This window comes from Gossypium hirsutum, chromosome A04 (genome assembly GCF_007990345.1).
Source record: "Gossypium hirsutum isolate 1008001.06 chromosome A04, Gossypium_hirsutum_v2.1, whole genome shotgun sequence".
In the NCBI taxonomy this organism is placed as follows: Eukaryota; Viridiplantae; Streptophyta; class Magnoliopsida; order Malvales; family Malvaceae; genus Gossypium; species Gossypium hirsutum.
This window is the reverse complement of record NC_053427.1, coordinates 60,670,722-60,690,641: the sequence shown is the minus strand read 5'-3', so window position 1 is coordinate 60,690,641 and position 19,920 is coordinate 60,670,722.

Sequence of the window (19,920 nt, the reverse complement as noted above, 5' to 3'; positions counted from 1 at the left end):
AATTCTTAAATTCTTAATTAGGGTTTTAAATGATTGTGTTTAAATATTAGTGCATGATTTTTCATTGATATAATATTATTTTACAATTTTTAAAAATTCCACGCAATATTGTCGTTAATTAACCTTAACAATTTAAAGAAGTTTTTAAATTTTTCTAATATTATTCATTAAAATTGTTAAAATTTGAAGTAATATATTTTAATTAATATATACAATCAACTTGTATATCACAAGATAAAAAATAATAATATATAAATGAATTAGTATTTAGTACATTAATAACATAATTTTTTAACTTTACAAATAAAATTAAAAAAAATCACCATATGTCTCATTTATTTTTTAATATTATACCATATCATATAAATCTATTTGTAAAATTTAAAAATTCTACTAACAATCTATTAAATATTTTATATTTTTTTTAGTGAATATAAAGATAGTTTGTTCAAATTATAAATGAATTCTACACATTTAATGATGATAATGATGAGTGCAACTAATGAGCGAAATTTTAAATTCAAATCTTACATAAAGTGGGGCCCAACTTTTTCACTGGCATGCCGGGTATGAAACTCTCAATCATGACCTGAATTAAAGGCTTAAAGAAAGATACTGTCTCATGGGTAATCTTTGTCTATGGTGATTACTATTATTTTTTAAATGAATATACAAATTCCTCTTAGATTTGCTAAGTTCTATCTCAAACCTATGAGGCTCTAATCACTAATTATTTCAGCCAATAAATACCCTAAAACTAAATGTCTAACTTCTAAGTCTAATAAAATTGCAATGACCCAAAATGAATTAAGAAAATTTTAATTATTAAGCGCAAAAAATAATTTCAAAAGTTAACTTTTTCTTTAAACTAAGAAAGAAAGAGAATGGAGATTGTAATTGTACCGGGAAATAGCGACATTGGTTAGAAACAGGAAGCAGGGATATTCATTCCCCTGATTGGGTCCCCGAAAGAATAAAAGATCCTGCGTCCACGCACAATCTTTAATGTACATCTGTTTCAAGAAGAATGAAACATGCAGGGATATCCATTCCCTTCCCTTAAAAAAAAAAAACATTAGTTTCAACCGGTCTCTTGATTAACTGTTCATCTTTTTTTAAAAGAATAATTTAGCTCAAATTATAATTACACTTAAAAGAATATAATTCGTTTTTTATTCGATTTGACATTATTTAATTTAAGATTAAAAATTTATATTGTTTACATATTTTTATAATTAAATTTAAATAAATAATAAATTTTAAAAAATTAAATATTAACTCTGTAAAAATAGAACGTCGGTAATGACAATATATCATAAAGAAAAAAAATAAAAATAAAGAACACACAGATTTTTAAGTGGAAACCCTTTCGAGAAAAAAAACTACGGGCAAATGAGAAGAAAATTCACCATGTCGAATTCGAATGATTACAAGAGAAGTAGACTATGTCTAGTTATAGGATTGTAAAATCATATTCTAATCGGAGTGTAGTAAGATTGAAATACCTTATTCTAATCAATATCCAATAGATAGAGTTTAATAAGGTTTAAAAACCTTATTCTAAAATAAAATAAAATATGTGTAGTTCTATATGGATTTTACTTTTATTTTATTTTACCACTGTATTTTATTTAAATAAGGATTCGGGTCATTTAATTCTAACAATCTCCACCTTGAATAAGTTCTCCTTCGCGAACTCTCAAAGAACAAGTTCTCCACCTCTTCCATAAAACCCTTTAAGGGTTTAACTTCAACAATGAACACCAACCAAGTCTAAGCAATGCTTAAACTTGGTTATAGGAAGTGACTTAGTCATCATATCTACAGGATTTTCATGAATACTAATTTTGCTCACAACAATATCACCACGAGCAATAATATCACGAACAAAATGATATCGAACATCAATGTGTTTTGTTCTCTCATGAAACATTTGATCTTTTGTAAGGAAGATGACACTCAGATTGTCACAAAATACTGTACTAATTAGAAGGTCTTCATTGAGTTCACTAAAGAGTCCCTTCAACCAGATAGCTTCTTTACAAGCCTCAATAATTGCTATGTACTTAGCTTTAGTGATAGACAAAGTTACTTTAGTTTGCAAAGTAGCTTTCCAACTGAATGCACAACCTCCGATTGTAAAGACATAACTAGTGAGAGATCTTCTTCTATCAAGGTCTCTAGCAAAATCAACATCAATATACCCAATGACTCCATCTCTAGTTCTTCCAATGTAAACAAACATCAGTAGTACCTCGTAAGTATCTTAAAATCCACTGAACTGCTTTCCAATGTTCTTTGTCGGGATTTGCCATGTATCTGCTAACTGCACTGACTACATATGATAAATCTGGACGTGAACAAACCATAGCATACATGAGAGATCCCATTACACTAAAGTATGGAACATATGACATGAACTCAATATCATCATCTGATTGTGGAGACAAAGCCGATGAAAGTCTGAAATAGGCTGCTAACGGAGTATTAACAAGCTTCGTACTCTGCATATTGAACCTGCAAAGAACTTTCTCAATGTACCCTTCCTGACTTAGGTAAAATTTACTTACTTTCTATCTCTGAGAATCTCCATACTAAGTATCTTCTTTGCTGGTCCCAAATCTTTCATCTCAAATTCTTTACTTAGTTGGGCTTTAACCTTTCTTATCTCTCTTTTATCTTTCACTACTATCAACATGTCATCAACATAAAGGAGTAGATACACAAAAAAACCATAATTTTTTTATTAAAGTAAACATAATTGTCAAAGCTACTTCTTTTAAAATCATGAGAAGTCATAAGGAACCAAACCTCTTGTACCACTGTCTTGGTGACTGTTTTAAACCGTAAAGGGACTTTTTCAGTAAGCAAATATAGTCCTCTTTTTCTGAGACTGTAAAACCCTCTGGATGTTGCATGTAAATATCCTCCTCAAGTTCTCCATACAAAAATTATAACACCTCCCAACCACATTCAACGCCAAAATAGGGTTACGGAGCATTACTAGACTTATTATTCAATTAATCATACATTTCACATACATATTCAAATTCCAAATAATCATCATTCAACATCATTCACATTGTCCCTAATACGGGCCTACGAGGCCCAAAATATACATTCGGGGTGGTTCGGGACTAAATCGATAGCTTATGAAAATTTTAGAAAAACTTAGAAAATTTTTCCAAATATAGGGGACACATGCCAGTGTGGTCCAACCATGTGTCTCATATGGCTAAAGACATGTCCGTGTCACAGGCCTTGTGGACATTCGAAATGGAATCACATGGCTGTGTCCCAGCCCGTGTCTAACCCCATGTAACTCTCTTACTTAGGTCACACATCCAACCACAAGCCCGTCTAACCAGCCCGTGTGCCCTTCGAAATGGCCACACATGCCCGTGTGCCAGGCCGTGTACTAGGTCGTGCCAAACCTGTAGGGTATATTGACTTATAACACACGGCCAAGTCACACGCTCGTGTGCTAGGCTGTGTAAAGCATACTGACTTGATTTCTAATTCAACACTAGGGGACACACGGCCATGTAACTTGACCATGTGTCACACATAGCTGTGACACACACCCGTGTCTCTGCCCGTGTGGACAAAAATAGGCTATTTACCAAGCCATCTTGCCACCCAAATTTGCATACTCCTATTCCAAACCAAATGGCACAACACAAGGTATAAATAGGAATTCAAACCAACCTTAACTAAGCCTAATTCATGCTAATTTCATACTATCAATCACATGATACACAAATATCAAAATAAGCTCCAAATTTTACATTCATAATTCACCTAATGGTCACTTTCAATTATATAACAATTTACCTATAATTTCATGCATACCAAATCTCTAAATTTCAAACATAAGGTACTCAAATTACCAATTCATAATACACATGACATAGTCATTTCCAACCACATGACAAAAGGGCATTTGCATATATATATATACAAACATTATCAAACATTACCAAAATAATCCAACTCATATGCCTATACACATTCTAAACCATCCATCCATTACAAGCCAACTCAAATGGCTAAAACCATTACTAACATATTCCAAAATGGCCATAACTCCTATACATGTCATATAACCCAAACATAAACTCAAAAGTACCAAAGTGATAGCTTGATAGTGTAATGAGGTCTTTGACTATTCCCGAATCCGAGCTAGCTTTGATTTCACTATAAAACACGGAAAAATAAACAATGTAAGCTATAAAGCTTAGTAAACTTGTATGAAATAATAAGCAAAGCTTACCATTTAATTAACATTAAAAATATGAACATAACATACTAAGAAATAATTAACCATAATGTTAACATATATTTAATCACATAATTTACCATAAACTCACAACTTCCATAGATTCGATGCTTATGTAGTTTTTGAATATACCTGTACTGATACGTATCTATTTCTCACCATTTCATATCTTCGATATACCCGTTGAACCATTCAGAATACTATTAGATACCCTAGAAATTGCACCCTAAGTGCCACATAATAGCCGGAGCTATTTCAATCTCATATCACATATAATGCTCACTCTCGAGCTATCAACGGGTTTGCTTATACAAGTTGACGGTCATGACGAAGCTACATGGTGCTGCTCACACAAGCTGATGAGTATCTGTAACACATGTCGGATAACTCAGCCACCAATAGGACGTACGGATCAGCACCCCCTAATGACATGTCATTCGTATCCTAATCTATTCCTAAGGTTCAATTGGGATTTCTCAATGTCGAATCTTCATCGAATATATCCACAAGGTCATATTCACAAATAATTCAATAATAAAGCATTTAAAACTCAATTATACAAATGCTTATTATCATACGAACTTACCTCGATTGCAAAAAGACAAAATAAGTCGATTAGTCTGATCCTTTGTTTTTCCCCCAATCTAAATCCGAATTTCACTTTTCTTGATCTAAATGTAATCAAAATTAACTTATTTAATTATCATTCTATTCAATTTAGTCCAAAATACACATTATAGTAACTTTACATTTCCCCCTAATATTTCAACATGTTTACAATTTAGTCCTTATCTCAAAAAATACAAATTCATGCAATTCAACCTATACCCATGCTAGCCAAATTTCAACTAAGTGCCTAGCAGCCCATATTTTTCATTTATTTCACAATTTAACCACAAAATTTCTACATTTCTCAATTAAATCCCTAAATACAATTTTATCAAAAATCACTTTACAAATGTTGTTTATCTAACAACAAGCATACATTTTCTATCATCAAACATCAAAACACACATGCATTCATTAATGGAAAAACCCTAAACCTGTAACATTTTTGCAAATTAGCCCCTAGGCTAGCTAGATTAAGCTGCAACAATCTCAAAAACATAGAAATAATTAAAAACGAGTCAAAAATCACTTACACGCTAAGAGAAAGCTTGTCGAATGTTCAAGCCCTAAAAATGGTGTCTTTTTTTTATTTTCGGTGGTGGAAGATGGATAAAGATGATGAGATGCTTAGTGTTATTAAATTTAAACTTAATTACTCATTTACCTTTTTAACCTTAACTTAAAACATTAAAATTCACTTAAATGATGTTCAAGAATGTACACTAACCTTATAAATGGGCTAATTACTACTTAATGACCTTTACTTTAATATTCCATAGCTATTAGACACCTTTAGGTAATAGAACTTGACTTTTACACTTACGCAATTTAGTCCTTTTTATCAAATTAAACATTTAAACAATAAAATTTCTTAACGAAATTTTCACACAATCATATTATCAATAGACATTAAAATAATAATAATAAAATAATTATTTTGACCTCAGATTTGTAGTCCTAAAACTACTATTCTGATTTGACTAAAAACGAGCTGTTACAAAAATACAGTTTTTACATCTAACTGCTCAAGCTCTAAATCATGAATGGCCACAATACCAAGCAAAGCTCGAATCGAACTATGCTTCACAATTGGGGAGAACATATCTGTGAAGTCCACTCCTAGAATTTGACTGTAACCCTTTGCAACAAGTCTTACTTTATATATGGGTTCTTCAACTCCTAGAGTCTCTTATTTATTTTTAAACACCCATTTACAACGAACAACCTTTTTACCTTTAAGAAGTTTCACAAGGTCTCATGTTCTGTTTTTGTGGAGTGATTTCATCTCCTCTTGCATAGCAAACATCCACTTTTCTGAGTCTTCACAGCTAATTGCCTTAGAATAATTAGATGGTTCTTGGTTTGCATCTATATCTTCAACCACATTTAAAGCATAAGCAACTAGATTAGTCTCGGCATACTTTTTTGGAGGTTTAATTTCTCTTCTAGTTCTGTTTTTGATGATAGACTATTGTGGTGAAAAAGCAACTATATTCTGAATTTCTGTACTTACTTGAGGAGTCGACTTTGTTGTAGATTCTAGATTAATCTGATGCTCCACCTACTTTTGATTTTCTTTATTGGAAGAGTCTTTAAGAGATAAGTTAGGTAGCATAGCAGTTTCATCAAAAACAACATCTCTGCTAATCACAACTTTTCTATTTTTAGGCCACCATAAGTTATACCCTTTTACAGTAGCTTTATAACCAAGAAAAGTACATTTAATGGATCTCGGTTCCAATTTTCCATTATTAACATGAGCATACGTAGGACACCCAAAGATCTTTAAAACAAAATAGTCAGAAGGATTACCAGACCATACCTCTTATGAAGTCTTTTCTCAATGGCAATGGATGGAGATCGGTTGATCAAAAAACATGTAGTAGAGGCTGCTTCGGCCCAAAATGACTTTAGTAAGTTCACATTTGAAAACATACATCAAACCTTCTCCATGATCATTTTGATCATTCGTTCTACAATGCTATTTTGCTATAAACTATGACGAACTGTCAAGTGTCTCATGATCCCTTCTGACTTGCACAGTTTATTAATCTCATCATAACAGAACTCTAAACAATTGTTTGGTTGGAGGTATTTTCTTTGTTTTCCCTTTTTTTTAATCATAATTTTCCAAGACTTAAATGAAGAAAACATATCGCTTTTTTACTTTAGGAAGAATGCTCAAACTTTTCTAGAAAAATCATCAATAAAAGTTAGCATATAATTAGCTCCACCTCTCGAAGGTACTCTGAATAGGCCCCACAGATCAAAATGAATATACTCCAATGTTTCCTTCATGTCATGGATTCCTCTGGTGAATCAAACTCTCTTTTGCTTCCAAAAAACACAGTGTTCATAGAACTTTAGTTTGCAAATTCCTTGCCCAACAAAAAGTTCTCTTTTGCTCAATTCTCTCATGCCATTCTCACTTATATGCCCTAGGCGCATATGCCAAACTTTAGTAATATCATTATCTAACAAGGAAGAGGAAGTGACAGTTGCATTACCAGTAACAATAGAACCCTGCAGAGCATATAACTTGGTTGTCTTTCTTTGCCCTTTCATCACAACTAAGGAACCTTTGGAAATCTTCAAAACCCCACTTTTAGCTATGTATTTGTACCCTTTTGAATCAAGAGTACTCAAAGAAATTAAATTTCTCTTCAATTTTGGAATATTTCTTATGTCACTAAGTGTTCTGACAACTCCATCAAACATCTTAACTTTAATTGTTCCAACACCTGTGATTATACACAAAGTATTATTTCCTATCAAAACAACACCTTCCAGACACTATTTCGTAAGTTGTAAACCAATCCCGATTGGGACTCATGTGGAAGCTACAGCCCGAATCAAGGATCCACTCCTTGCTCACTTTAGAATTGTTGACAGAAACGACTAGAAGTTCACCATTGTTGTAGTCTTCTACAACATCAACTTCACCAGAATTTTTTGGTTGTTTTCCCTTTTGATTCGTAGCCTCCCTTTTGATCTTGTTCTATAGCTTATAGCACTCAAATTTAATGTGCCCTTTCTTCTTACAGAAGTTACAAGTTTTACCTTTGTATGAAAACTTTGATCTACTGTTAGATTTACTGTGAGGATTCCATTCCTAAGTCCTTCCACGATCATCATTAGCATTCCAATCTTGTCTCCCACGAATAATGGGACCCTCTCCCTGAGAGTCGGTTTTAACCACAAGATGCTTCATCTTATCATACAAGGTTAAAGAATTATAAACCTCATCAACTGTGAGAGACTTGCGGCTATATAAAATCGTGTCATTAAAGGTTGAATAAGACGGGTGCAACAGACAAAGTAGAATCAACCTTAGATATTCCTTATCATATTGAACCTCCATGGCCTCCAAGTTTGAAAGAATTTCCTTAAACACTGTTAAGTGTTCATGCACAGACGCACCTTCCTCCAAAGGATGAGCATAAAGACGTTGCTTCATATGCAACTTGCTGGTTAGAGTTTTCGACATACATATTTGTTCCAGCCTCTTCTATAATGCAGTGGCAACCTTATCCTTCATCGCATCCTACAAAATTTCGTTAGACAAATGCAGATGTAATTGTGTTAACGCCTTTCGATCCTTACGCTTCTCCTCTTTATTCGTTAATGTCGAAGGCATCTTATCTATCCCTGGCAGGGTGTCCTCAGATCCATCTGTGCAAGAACTGCTTGCATTTTAATCTGCCACAACATAAATTTGGTGTTGTGATCTAACAGCGGAATTTCATACCTCAAAGACACCATTATAGTGATCAAGATGAACAACCTAGAAGCTCTGATACCAACTTGTAAAAATAGAACGTCGGTAATGAAAATATATCGTAAAGAAAAACAGAAATAAAAATAAAGAACACACAGATTTTTACGTGGAAACCCTTTCGGAAAAAAAAACCACTGGTAGAAGAGAAGAAAATTCACTATGTCGAATTCGAACGATTACAAGAGGAGTACACTATGTCTATTTAGAGGCTTGTAAAACAATATTCTAATAGGAGTGTAGTAAGATTGAAACACCTTATTCTAATCAATATCAAATAGATGAAGTTTAATAAGGTTTAAAAACCTTATTATAAAATAAAATAAAAGAAGTGTAGTTCTATAGGGATTTTACTTTTATTTTATTTTACCACTGTATTTTATTTAAATAAGGATTTGAGTCATTTAATTCTAACAAACTCAAACAACCTTTTATGTTTTGAAGTCAAAGTCGTAGGAATCTTTGTGAATATATCACTCACTCCATTCTCCTCTGGTAATTATACTTTACTTAAGCCAATCATCCCCTTTTTAAGAGATATTCAACTAGTCTCAATTAGATGTTTTCATGAGTCGAGTTAAGGTTTGATCCCCCCAAAAAAAATTCAAGTCTATGCTTGTTTTTGAGTTGATCCGGTCCGACCAAAAAGCTCATTTCACTATACAAAAAATAAAATATTAAAATTATTTCTTTGCATAATTGATGCAATCTCCTTCCATGGTGGCCTAGTAATACCCAAACCTCTTGATTTTCCTGGCCATTGTGAAACCATTAGCATGTGTTCCGTAGACACCCTCGTGGACTTCTTCCAAGATTTTCTTGGCCTTGACAACATCTGCACATCTTAGTAGCACTTGATCCTTTCTTCTTTTACATAAGATCTCCCCATCCAAGACATTGTCACTGGCTAGTCTTCTCAATGTCCTTTTATCATTCTCAGTAGCTTGGTCAGGGTATTCATGATTCTTCACATATCATAGTATATCGTGGTACCAAGAATGATCATCCTTTTCTTCTTCTTTTTTGATGTTGTAACAATGAGCCGGAGCCTCATAAATACTCATCTAGATCAGTTTCACATCCTCTTGTTTGTTCACCTTGACTATGGAAACTAAAGTTGCTAGGGTATCAGCCATCTAATTTTCTTCTCGTGGGAGATAGCAGAAGGTGATATCATCAAACTCTTTAATTAATTCAAGGATCAATCTTTGATAATCAATCAACTTGGGATCTTTCATCTCTCATTCACCTTTGAGTTGATAGATCACTAGTGCAAAATCTCTATAGACCTCCAACACTTTGATCTTGCGTTCTATGGCTACACGAATTTCCATGATACATGCTTCGTATTTGGCTATATTGTTTGTGTAATCAAAATCCAATTTACTAGTGAAGGGATAATGATCTCCATTTGGGGATACCAAATCTGCCCTGATTCCGTTACCCACAGCGTTTGAGGCCCCGTCGAAGTTTTAGTTTCCAATGATGGCCTTCTCGAGAGTCTTCTTTGGTGCTTGCAACATACATTAGATCTTCATTTGGGAAGTCAAATTTCAAAGGCTGGTAATCTTCTAGAACTCTACTGGCTAGAAAATTTGCTATTGTACTCCCTTTTATAGCTTTCTGATTCACATAGACTATATCAAATTCAGAAAGCAGAATTTGACACCGGGTCATCCTCCCAATCAAAGCAGTTGACTCCATCATGTACTTTAAAGGGTCTAGTTTCGAGATGTGCCAAGTTGTGTGGTACAACATGTACTGTCTCAATCTTTGGGTTGTCCAGATTATGGCGCAACTGTAACATCCTAAAATAGGGCCTAAACAGAATAGTGGTTTCAAAACCATGAATCTGAGGTAAAAAAATTATTATGATTAATTTTTAAGGTTTATTCATTGATTGAATAATTGTGTAAAAATTTTGTGAAGAAATTTTATGTATAAGTGCCTAATTTGATAATTAGGACTAAATTGTAAAATAAGCAAAATGTGTGTTCTAGATAATAAAGGGGATTTAATTGAAATGGGTTCTTAAAGTGGAGGTCCTTATTTAGTAATTATACCATTATATTCAAGTTTGGACAAAAATGGGCAAGAATAGGACAAATTTGAAAGAAAAGCCTTTAAGGGTATTTTGGTCATTTAGTAATTAAAAGAATTTAAAAGGGAAAATAAAGAAAAAATTGATCCATCTTATTCACGGAGGCCGAATATAGCATGGGGGAAGCCATGGTTAGGGTTTCCAAGCTTTTCAAGCTCAATAGTAAGTCCGTTCTAGCCTCGTTTTTAATGTTCTTTACGTTTTTGAAGTCCCGGTAACTTGATTTAGCTTATTCTAGCAATAATTCATGCTAGGGTTCATATTTGGAAAAATATCCATAGGTTAAATGTGTTTATTTTTATGTTTTATGGTAGAATATGAAGCTTGAAATTATGTTAAACAACTTTTGCTAAGCGATTTTAAGTGAAAACGAGTAAAACAACATAATTGGTAAAAATACCTAATGTTCATAAGTACATGATAGAGTGGGAATTTGATGTTTCCATAGAACGGAAAAATGTTCAGCATATCATAAAACATAAGAAAAATGGATAAACTTTAATTTCCGAGCCTAGGGGCAAAATTATAATTCTGCAAAGGTTTAGGGGCAAAATTGTAATTTTGTAAAAGTTTGAGTTAGGGAATGTTTTGAATGGTACATTAATTAAATAAGCGAAATATGATGTTTTAGCTCTCGAAAAGTGAGATTTGGACCTAGAACGGAAGAAAAATCGAAAATCGAGAAAGTTGGTAAAATGGTCGTTTTGGTATCGAGGTAAGTTCATATGTTTAATAAGCATTTAATTATGCGTATTTGAATGATAAATTGATATTTTGGACATAGATACTTTAGTATTGAGTTTCAGATATAATGATTAATGTTCAATAATAATTCGATATTGGAAAGAGAACTTGTATAATTTATATGTAAGACCATATTTTGTATTATGGCTTTGTATGACAACAAGAAATTATTGACTAGCATAGTTTGATGAGAATAAGTTAAGTTGATGATATGATGAGATTGAGAATGTAAGTATGTAAGTTGAGTAGCATTTTATTATTATGCAATTATAGTTATTAGTATTGTTATTATTGAGTTATGTGATTACCCTTAAGAATTTGAGCAAGTATGTTTCAGCTATGACTTGACAAGGCATTGATATCTCAAAGTCCATGGTTGTACCATGGCAATTAAGGAAGAATATGAAAAAGTCCATATTCATAACATGACATTTAAGGAGGAATTGACGGTTAAGGATACCATGTAAGACCATGTTAAGACATGGCATTGGTAAGGTAAGGATCCCGTGTAAGGCCATGTCAAGACATGGCATCAGCATTGATTAATGACTCCATGTAAGACCACATCAAGATGTGGCATTGGCACTAAGACAAGGATACCATGTAAGACCATGTTTGGAACATGGCATTTGGTAAGATAATGATACCATATAAGACCATGTTTGGAACATGGCATTTGGTAAGATAGGGATATCATGTAAGACCATGCCAAGGCATGGCATTGATAAGTTCTATAAGGCAAGGAAATCATGTAAGACCATGTCAAGACATGGCATTGATGAGTTAATATAAGGCAAAGGTACCATGTAAGACCATGCCAAGGCATGGCATTGGTGAGTTCATAAGGCAACGATGCCACGTAAGACCATGTCAAGACATGGCAATGGTAAGTTCAAAAAGGAAAAGGTTCCCGAGTAATCCAAAGAGTAAGTCAAAGAAATGAAAAGGTGAGAACATGAAGAAAGAGTACAGGTATGCATTTAAGGCTTATTTAATATTGAGATTGTAAGTAATTAAGATTATCAAGTATTAAGTAAGTGATGAGTTTTCAGTTATGCTTGTGACACTTTATGACATGATTGGCAATATGCCTATATTATGAAAGAGTACTCATGTGTTAAGTGAGATGTTGCAGGTATGTAAGCAAGCTATTAAGTAAGGTGCCTTTTGTATTCTGAGCTTTTGGTAAGGTTACCGATGAGTAAGATGAAAAGTAAGAACTAAACATTATTTAAGCAAATTATGACAGCATTGTAGTAAGCTAAATTGATTGCTAATGCTTATTATTTTACATGTGAACTTACTAAGCTTTATAAGTTTACTTCTTTCACTTTCCCATGTTTCAGAGTACTTAAAAGCAAGCTCGGGTTGGAGGTCGTCAGAGATCACTCCACACTATCGACTGTCAAGTTACCAAATGGGTATCTTTGTTTACAAACATTCTAGTTTATTGTAACACCCCAAACCCGGCCCAGACGTTATGGCCGGATCCGACATGCCACATCGAAGCGTTCAAAACATTTTATATTGTTGATCCAGAAAAACCTACTTAGTATTTTAAAAGATAATTTCATTATAGGTTAAAGTGAATGGTAGCTGTGCACCAGGTAGGAAACCGAAAAAGAAGAGGTGAGTCTATCGGACTACTTAAGTACCAAGCTCTCTTCGGATCCAATCCTAGACATGCACACCGCCATTGCCACACATTAACGTCATGTATATTTCTAGGAAACCGATTTGATTAAGTCGTTTTTAGGAAAAGTGATTAATTTTGGAAAATACTTTCAATGCGGAATCTTTGCTTGTTGTCGTGTTATATTGAAATCAATTGTTGTTGTTTTTTTTAAAACGCGCCTTAAAGCTATCCAATTTCAACAGTTAAAATAAGTAATACCTATCTTAGTAATACATATTAAAACCATCAAAAATAATTAAGCGGCCTTATTACATTTAAAAACCCAAAACTTCAAACGTAAATAAAAGGATGTCCAGGTCACCAGAAGAAAATCAAACTTTCAGAACGGGTGGCCACTCCGAATTCCCTCACAGCTCCAAGCCCACTATGGTTGGGGATTTCCTGCGTGGATGAAAATAAAAAGGGTGAGTTTGGGGAAACTCAGTGTGTAAGGAAAACCCATTCAAAGCCCAAGTCAGCTCAAGCCTATTGGGCCTAAGCCCATTCAGGTAACAGTGGTACTGGACCAGAGCCCTTTTCAGATTACAATAAACTGGGCCTTAGCCCCTTATTCAGATAACAGTATGGCCCATAGGCCCATTCCAAAATACATGCAACATCAATAACATATGCAAGCCCATTTGGGGAGACTACTCAACCCACCAACTACTACACTCCACCCGTACCAGCCTTACACTCCATGTGGGGAATAGCTCAACCCACCCAGCCCAACACTCCACAGTTGCAGCCTTGCTGCTCAGTTAATAGTAAATTGAGGCAAAGCCTCCAGTACGTGGACAAGCCACTTTCAGTACTTCCTCCGTCAATATCCCAATCCCATGCATCAGATAATAACAACATGGCATGCAGTAAATAACAACAGTCAAACATGCATTTAGGTCAATTTAACCCTAGGGGTATTTCGATAATTTATCTACTAGGGGTAAAATTGTAAATTTTCCACTTTTAAAGGTATTTCAGTAATTTATCTATTTTAGGGTTTTTCATGTATATTCCTACTTTTCACATACTAATTTTGGCCCATCATTCCAATTTTGGCCCATTAAGCCCAAAAATATCGAGGGCACAGAAATCATGCACTTTGCAGTCCAAATTTTGCAGCTTACTAAAAACATTAATCAATTTACCTCACGAGCATTCACACACTCGCAAATCTACAAAATACCAGTTTTCGGCATTTCGGCTTTTCGACTTTTGCCGATCCAGATTAAGAAAGAGGGTGTTAGTTACACACCTATTTGCGACGATATGCTGACGAGATCCACACACGAACCGCCTACAATTGGATTACTAACACGTTAATCTATACAAATATGAAACACGTATTGACCCCTTACAATATTCGGCCAACCACACCTACAGATCAGAGTAAGCTTATAAGAAATCAATAAGGAACTCATTAACAAATTTTTGTCAGTGTTTACCACATAATCATAATTTCACTGCAAGCTGTCTTCCTGATAAACAGTCACTAAATCATTTATAACTGGAGCTACGAAACTACAAATCAAGTGCCGTTAATTTTCCCTGAAAATAGACTCATATATCTTCTATCCATAAAATTGTCAGAATTTTTGGTTTAGCCAATCAATACCAGATTTTTCTCAAAGTTTCCCATGTTACACTGTTTGACTAATCTGACCACTCTTCATTACGAATCGAATCTCTCATTGTACAGAATTCAAAATATGTTCTTGTTTATTTAATTTGAAACTAGACTCAATAAGATTTAATTACATAATTTATTTAGCTTCTAATTCATCTCCCACAATTTATGGTGATTTTCCAAAGTCACGTTACTGCTGCTGTCCCAAGCAGATTTATTACCAAATCACTCTTTCACACATAACTTGCATGCATGTTATTTAAACATGTATATCACCAATCAATCATCACATATCTATGATTTTACTTAAGTATAATATCCATTTCATCATTTTAAAGTACAACATGTTAGCCGATTTTTCCCCTTAGCATCTAAGGCACATGCATGCTCATTTGTTTGACTCAACTTCACCTATCTTCCATTTTGCATCAAAAGAACATGAAACAACAACCATTTCCTTCATTTTAATTCATGACTAAATGCTCACAACACAACTATAAACCAAAATATGCTTCAAGAGTTAAGGTAGAATGAATAAGAACTCATGAACATCAAGATAGAAGCAAACTACCATGAACTTACCTTCAATTTTCTTCCCCAAGTGACCGAACATTCAAGAGCTTTCTCCTCTCCTTTCTCTTCTCTAACTTTCGGCTATGATGAACAAAGATGGACAAAACTTTGTTCTTTTCACCCCTTTTTCTTTTAATAAAATTTCATATTTCATCCATTTAATTCTTTAATACAAAAGACATGAAATGCCCATCATGGAACATTTACCTAAACCATTATCATGGAACATTTACCTAACCCATTATCATAGAATATTTACCTAATCCATTATCATGGAACATTTACTTAACCCATTATCAATTTTTACCATGAATTATGGATATCAAGTGCTCATATTGTCTACAACAACATGATGGCTGGCCACTTCATGTAAAATGGGAGGTTTGACATGCAAATCCTCCTATTTTGCACTACTATTTATTTGGCCACTACAAATTAGCCTATAGCATTTTCAAACATTTTCACATAGGTCCTATTTCATAATTTCACTCACAAATGACAAAATCAAAGCATGAAATTTTGCCAACATTCACAGAATTCCTGAAAATTGGGGCGTTACATTTATGGCATGTATAGGGACTTAGCCATTTTGTGTGTATGTCCTTATGAAATGGCTAAAGAATGGTGTGTGAATATTTGATAATGATTACCTATTGAAATGGCTAATGAAGAACATGTTTGGGTGTTACGTATGCCTATATGGTAGTTAATACAAAGAAATCATGAAAAAGTGAAAATAGCTTTAAAACAGTATTGAACAGCAGTAGTGATGTGATCTTGAAAAATCACCAAGAATAGTAGAAATCGAATTAGGTGATTAGTGAGATATAGAATTAAATATTATTGAGTCTATTTTCATATGAAAGAAACAAAGTAAGAAAAAGAAGTGTATATTAAGAGATATTTGAATTTTAGTGAGATAGGGTCAGAGCAATTTCTGAATCCTCTATTCTAACTTTATAAATTCACTAAAAATTGTACAAAAATAATTAGGAGTTATAGTTTATATTTCTAGATTCCTTAGTGAATCTTCTTTCAATAGAAACAAATGTCACGGTTATTTGAATTCTGTATAGGGAGAAAATTGATTCGTAGTGAGGAGAGGTCTGTGACAGCCCAAAATTGACCCTAGTCGGGAAGTGGTTTCGGGACCACAAGACCGAGTCGTAAAAATAATTACTTGCTATATTCTATGCTTATTATGTGTGAACATGAGTATGTGGAAGTTTCACTCCCTAATTTTTACCAATTGCATGAGAAATTATTAATTGGGATCAATTTGAGACGTTGTAAAAGTATGATAGTCTAATTCAAATGGTCTATTAGTGCATGTATCAAAAAAAAGTGGTTTTGCATGTCAAATTGCCCAAAAGATGATGGGTGGCCGGGCAAGGACTGATAATGCTCCACTCATTCTAATTTAAAATGTTTCTTTGGTGAACAAATGATGGGATTAATAATAGAAAAGGGAACAAAAAAAATGGGTGTCATACTTGCCATCACCTAGCCGAAAAACCAAGAAAAAGAAGGGGAGAAAAGAATTAGGGAGGGATTCGGCCATTGCTTGCTTAGGGAGAGTGTTTGATGTTGTGGCATGAAAAATGAGGGAGTTTGAATGCTTAATAAGGAGGGAAGAAAGAGTGTTCATATTTTCTTTCTTTTGCAATTGTTCTAACTAGAGGAAGAAGAGGAAGCAAGATTCGGCCAAGGTGGTCCTTTAGACCAAGGTATGTTTAATGTTGTCTTAGAGATGCATGCATGTTTTGAATAGCCCATGTTCAAATCTTGAATCTTGTTGATAACATGAGCAATCGGTCATGAGAAAGTGTTCAAGGAATGGTTGTTGTTCATGTTATTTGGATGAGAAATGGTGAGTTTGGTTGTTTCATGTTAAAGTTAGGTGAATGATGATAGAGGAGTGTTTGAACTATAAAAAAAAAAGGGAGAATCGGCTACCTTGTTATGAGCTAGGGCCGAATGTGAGTTTGGTTGTGTTTGAATATTACATGCTTGGTAGAATGGTGGATGAAGGTGCCGAATGTATGTTGGATTGATAGAGTCTCCAAATTGATTTTTATGTGTGTATGCATGACCGAATATACGTGGTCACATGAGTAAGGAAATGAGTTATTTGATATGTGGTAAAGGTTAAGTACTAAATCGAAGGTTGCTAAAATTGCCATTCCTTTGGCCGAATATATGCTTGACCAATGATGGAATTGTTGAATGATTAGTTGGGTAGCAAAAGAGGCATTCGGCCATCTCTTGAGAGCTTGTGTGATGTTGGGTTTAAAATTAGCAAAGGTAACTTACCTAATGCATGTGCATGTGTGATTAGATTTTTGATGACATGGTAGTTGCATGAGGTTATTAGCCGAATATACTAACATACATATACATGTGAAATTGGATTGTAAATATTTAGTAAAGTGGTTAAACTAGTTAAATTATTGATTTAGCTCAAGGAGCTAAAGGAGGTGAATCGAGCAAAGGCAAAGAAAAGGTTATCGAGTAGCCGAGTTGGAACCATCTTACCCAACACGAGGTAAGTCATTAAGCATGTAGTTGGTATTATTTCAATGGTCATAATGTTTATGTATTGATGCTGAATGGAATGAATAAATATACATATATATATGTGCATGTACGTATGTGATGATGAAATTGTTGAATGAAAGAAAAGAGGTAAGATGTACTGAGTTGTTGATCTCGGCACTAAACGTGCGGGATAACCATTTATGACCATGAGATTGGCGCTAAGTGCGCGGGGTTAAATTGTACAGCACTAAGTGTGCGATTTGACTATGTTGCACTAAGTGTGCGAAATGAATATGATGCACTAAGTGTGCGAATTGACCATGCGGCACTAAGTGTGCGAGTTTGACTATGTAGCACTAAGTGTGCGATTTGATTATGTGGCACTAAGTGTGCGAGTTGATTTTATAGCACTGAGTGTGCGGGCTCGATATACATTCGTGAATCATTATGGACACTATGTGTGCGACACTATTGAGTCGATCGCGGACAGCGGATCGGGTAAGTGTCTTGAGTACATGGCTAATATGTGCTATGCTTATACTTGGTGTTGAGCTCGGTAAGTTGAACCTATGTGACAACTATACTTGAAGTCATGTACATAAAAATTTATCGTATGATGGGTGAAAGGCCGTTTTGTTGTTTGATTGTAACGAAAATAAATTGATTTATGAAAATGCTTCAATGTCCTATTGATGAGCATATAGAATGTGAATGCATGAATTGATATGAAATTGAATTGGTGGGTTGGAGGAACTATGGTATGGTTCGGTATGGATGGAGTAAATTGTCTCGTTCCATTTTGTTTCCTCTTGTAATAATGTTGTTGATAGATGGTAGTGCATCGCTTATGACTTACTGAGTTATAAACTCACTCGATGTTCCTTGTCACCCGTTATAGGTTGCTTGGACTCATCTATTATTACGGGGTCGGGCCGTCATCGAAGTCATCACACCGGATAGCAAGTTTTGGTACTTTCTTCTTAGTGTGTTTAGAAGATCATTTTGGCATGTATAAGCTAGTACGTTGTGTTTGAATTATGGCATGTAAACTTTAAGCCATGCGAAAATGGCACGAATGTTCGATTGAATTGGATCAAGGGTAGGCATGAAATGGACCTAGTTACTTTCGTAACAGATGCTGGCAGCAGCAGTGTCATGAGATTGAAAAATCACTAAAAATAGTAGGAGTGGAATTAATTGATGAATAAATTATGTAATCAAAGCTCGATGAGTCTGCTTTCATGAGGAAGTAACGAAAAGATCATATGGGCAGTATATTAAGAGATAATCAGATTTTAGTGGGACAGGGCCAGAACGGTTTCTGGATTCCCTGCTCCGACTTTGGAAATTCATTATAAATTAACCAGAGATAATTAGGGGTCGTACCATATATGTACAGATTCCTCTCTGAGTCTAGTTTTCATAGAAACAAACGGCAACAGTATTGAAGCCCCGTGCAGAGAGATATCCAAGTCGTAATGGGCAAAGGTCAGTGTAGTCGACCCCTGCAACTTGGGGGACTTTGACTAATAAACTGTACTAATTGGCCCAACCAAAAATTCTAGAAAAAAATACATAGATGGGCACATGAGTCTAGTTTCTGGGAAAAATTACGAAACTGATTTTCGAGTTACGAAACTCAAGATATGATTTTTAAAACGACTAGTACGCAGACTGGGCAGTGTCTGGAAAATAAATTTTGTAAGAGGTTAAAGCCAGTTAACACCTCGTGTTCGACCCCGATGTCGGTTTCGGGTTCGGGGTGTTACAAGGTCAGAGTAGTCAAACATGGGAAACTTTAACTAATAAACTGTACTAATTGGCTAGACCAAAAATTCTGGAAAAAAATTAGTAAGAAGATATATGAGTCTAGTTTCAGGGAAAATTCATGAATTTAAATTTTGAGTTTTGTGACTCGAGTTATGATTTATTTAGTGACTATGACGCAGGTGGGTAGTTTTATAAGGAATAATGAAATAAATTGTTTTGATTTGTCTGA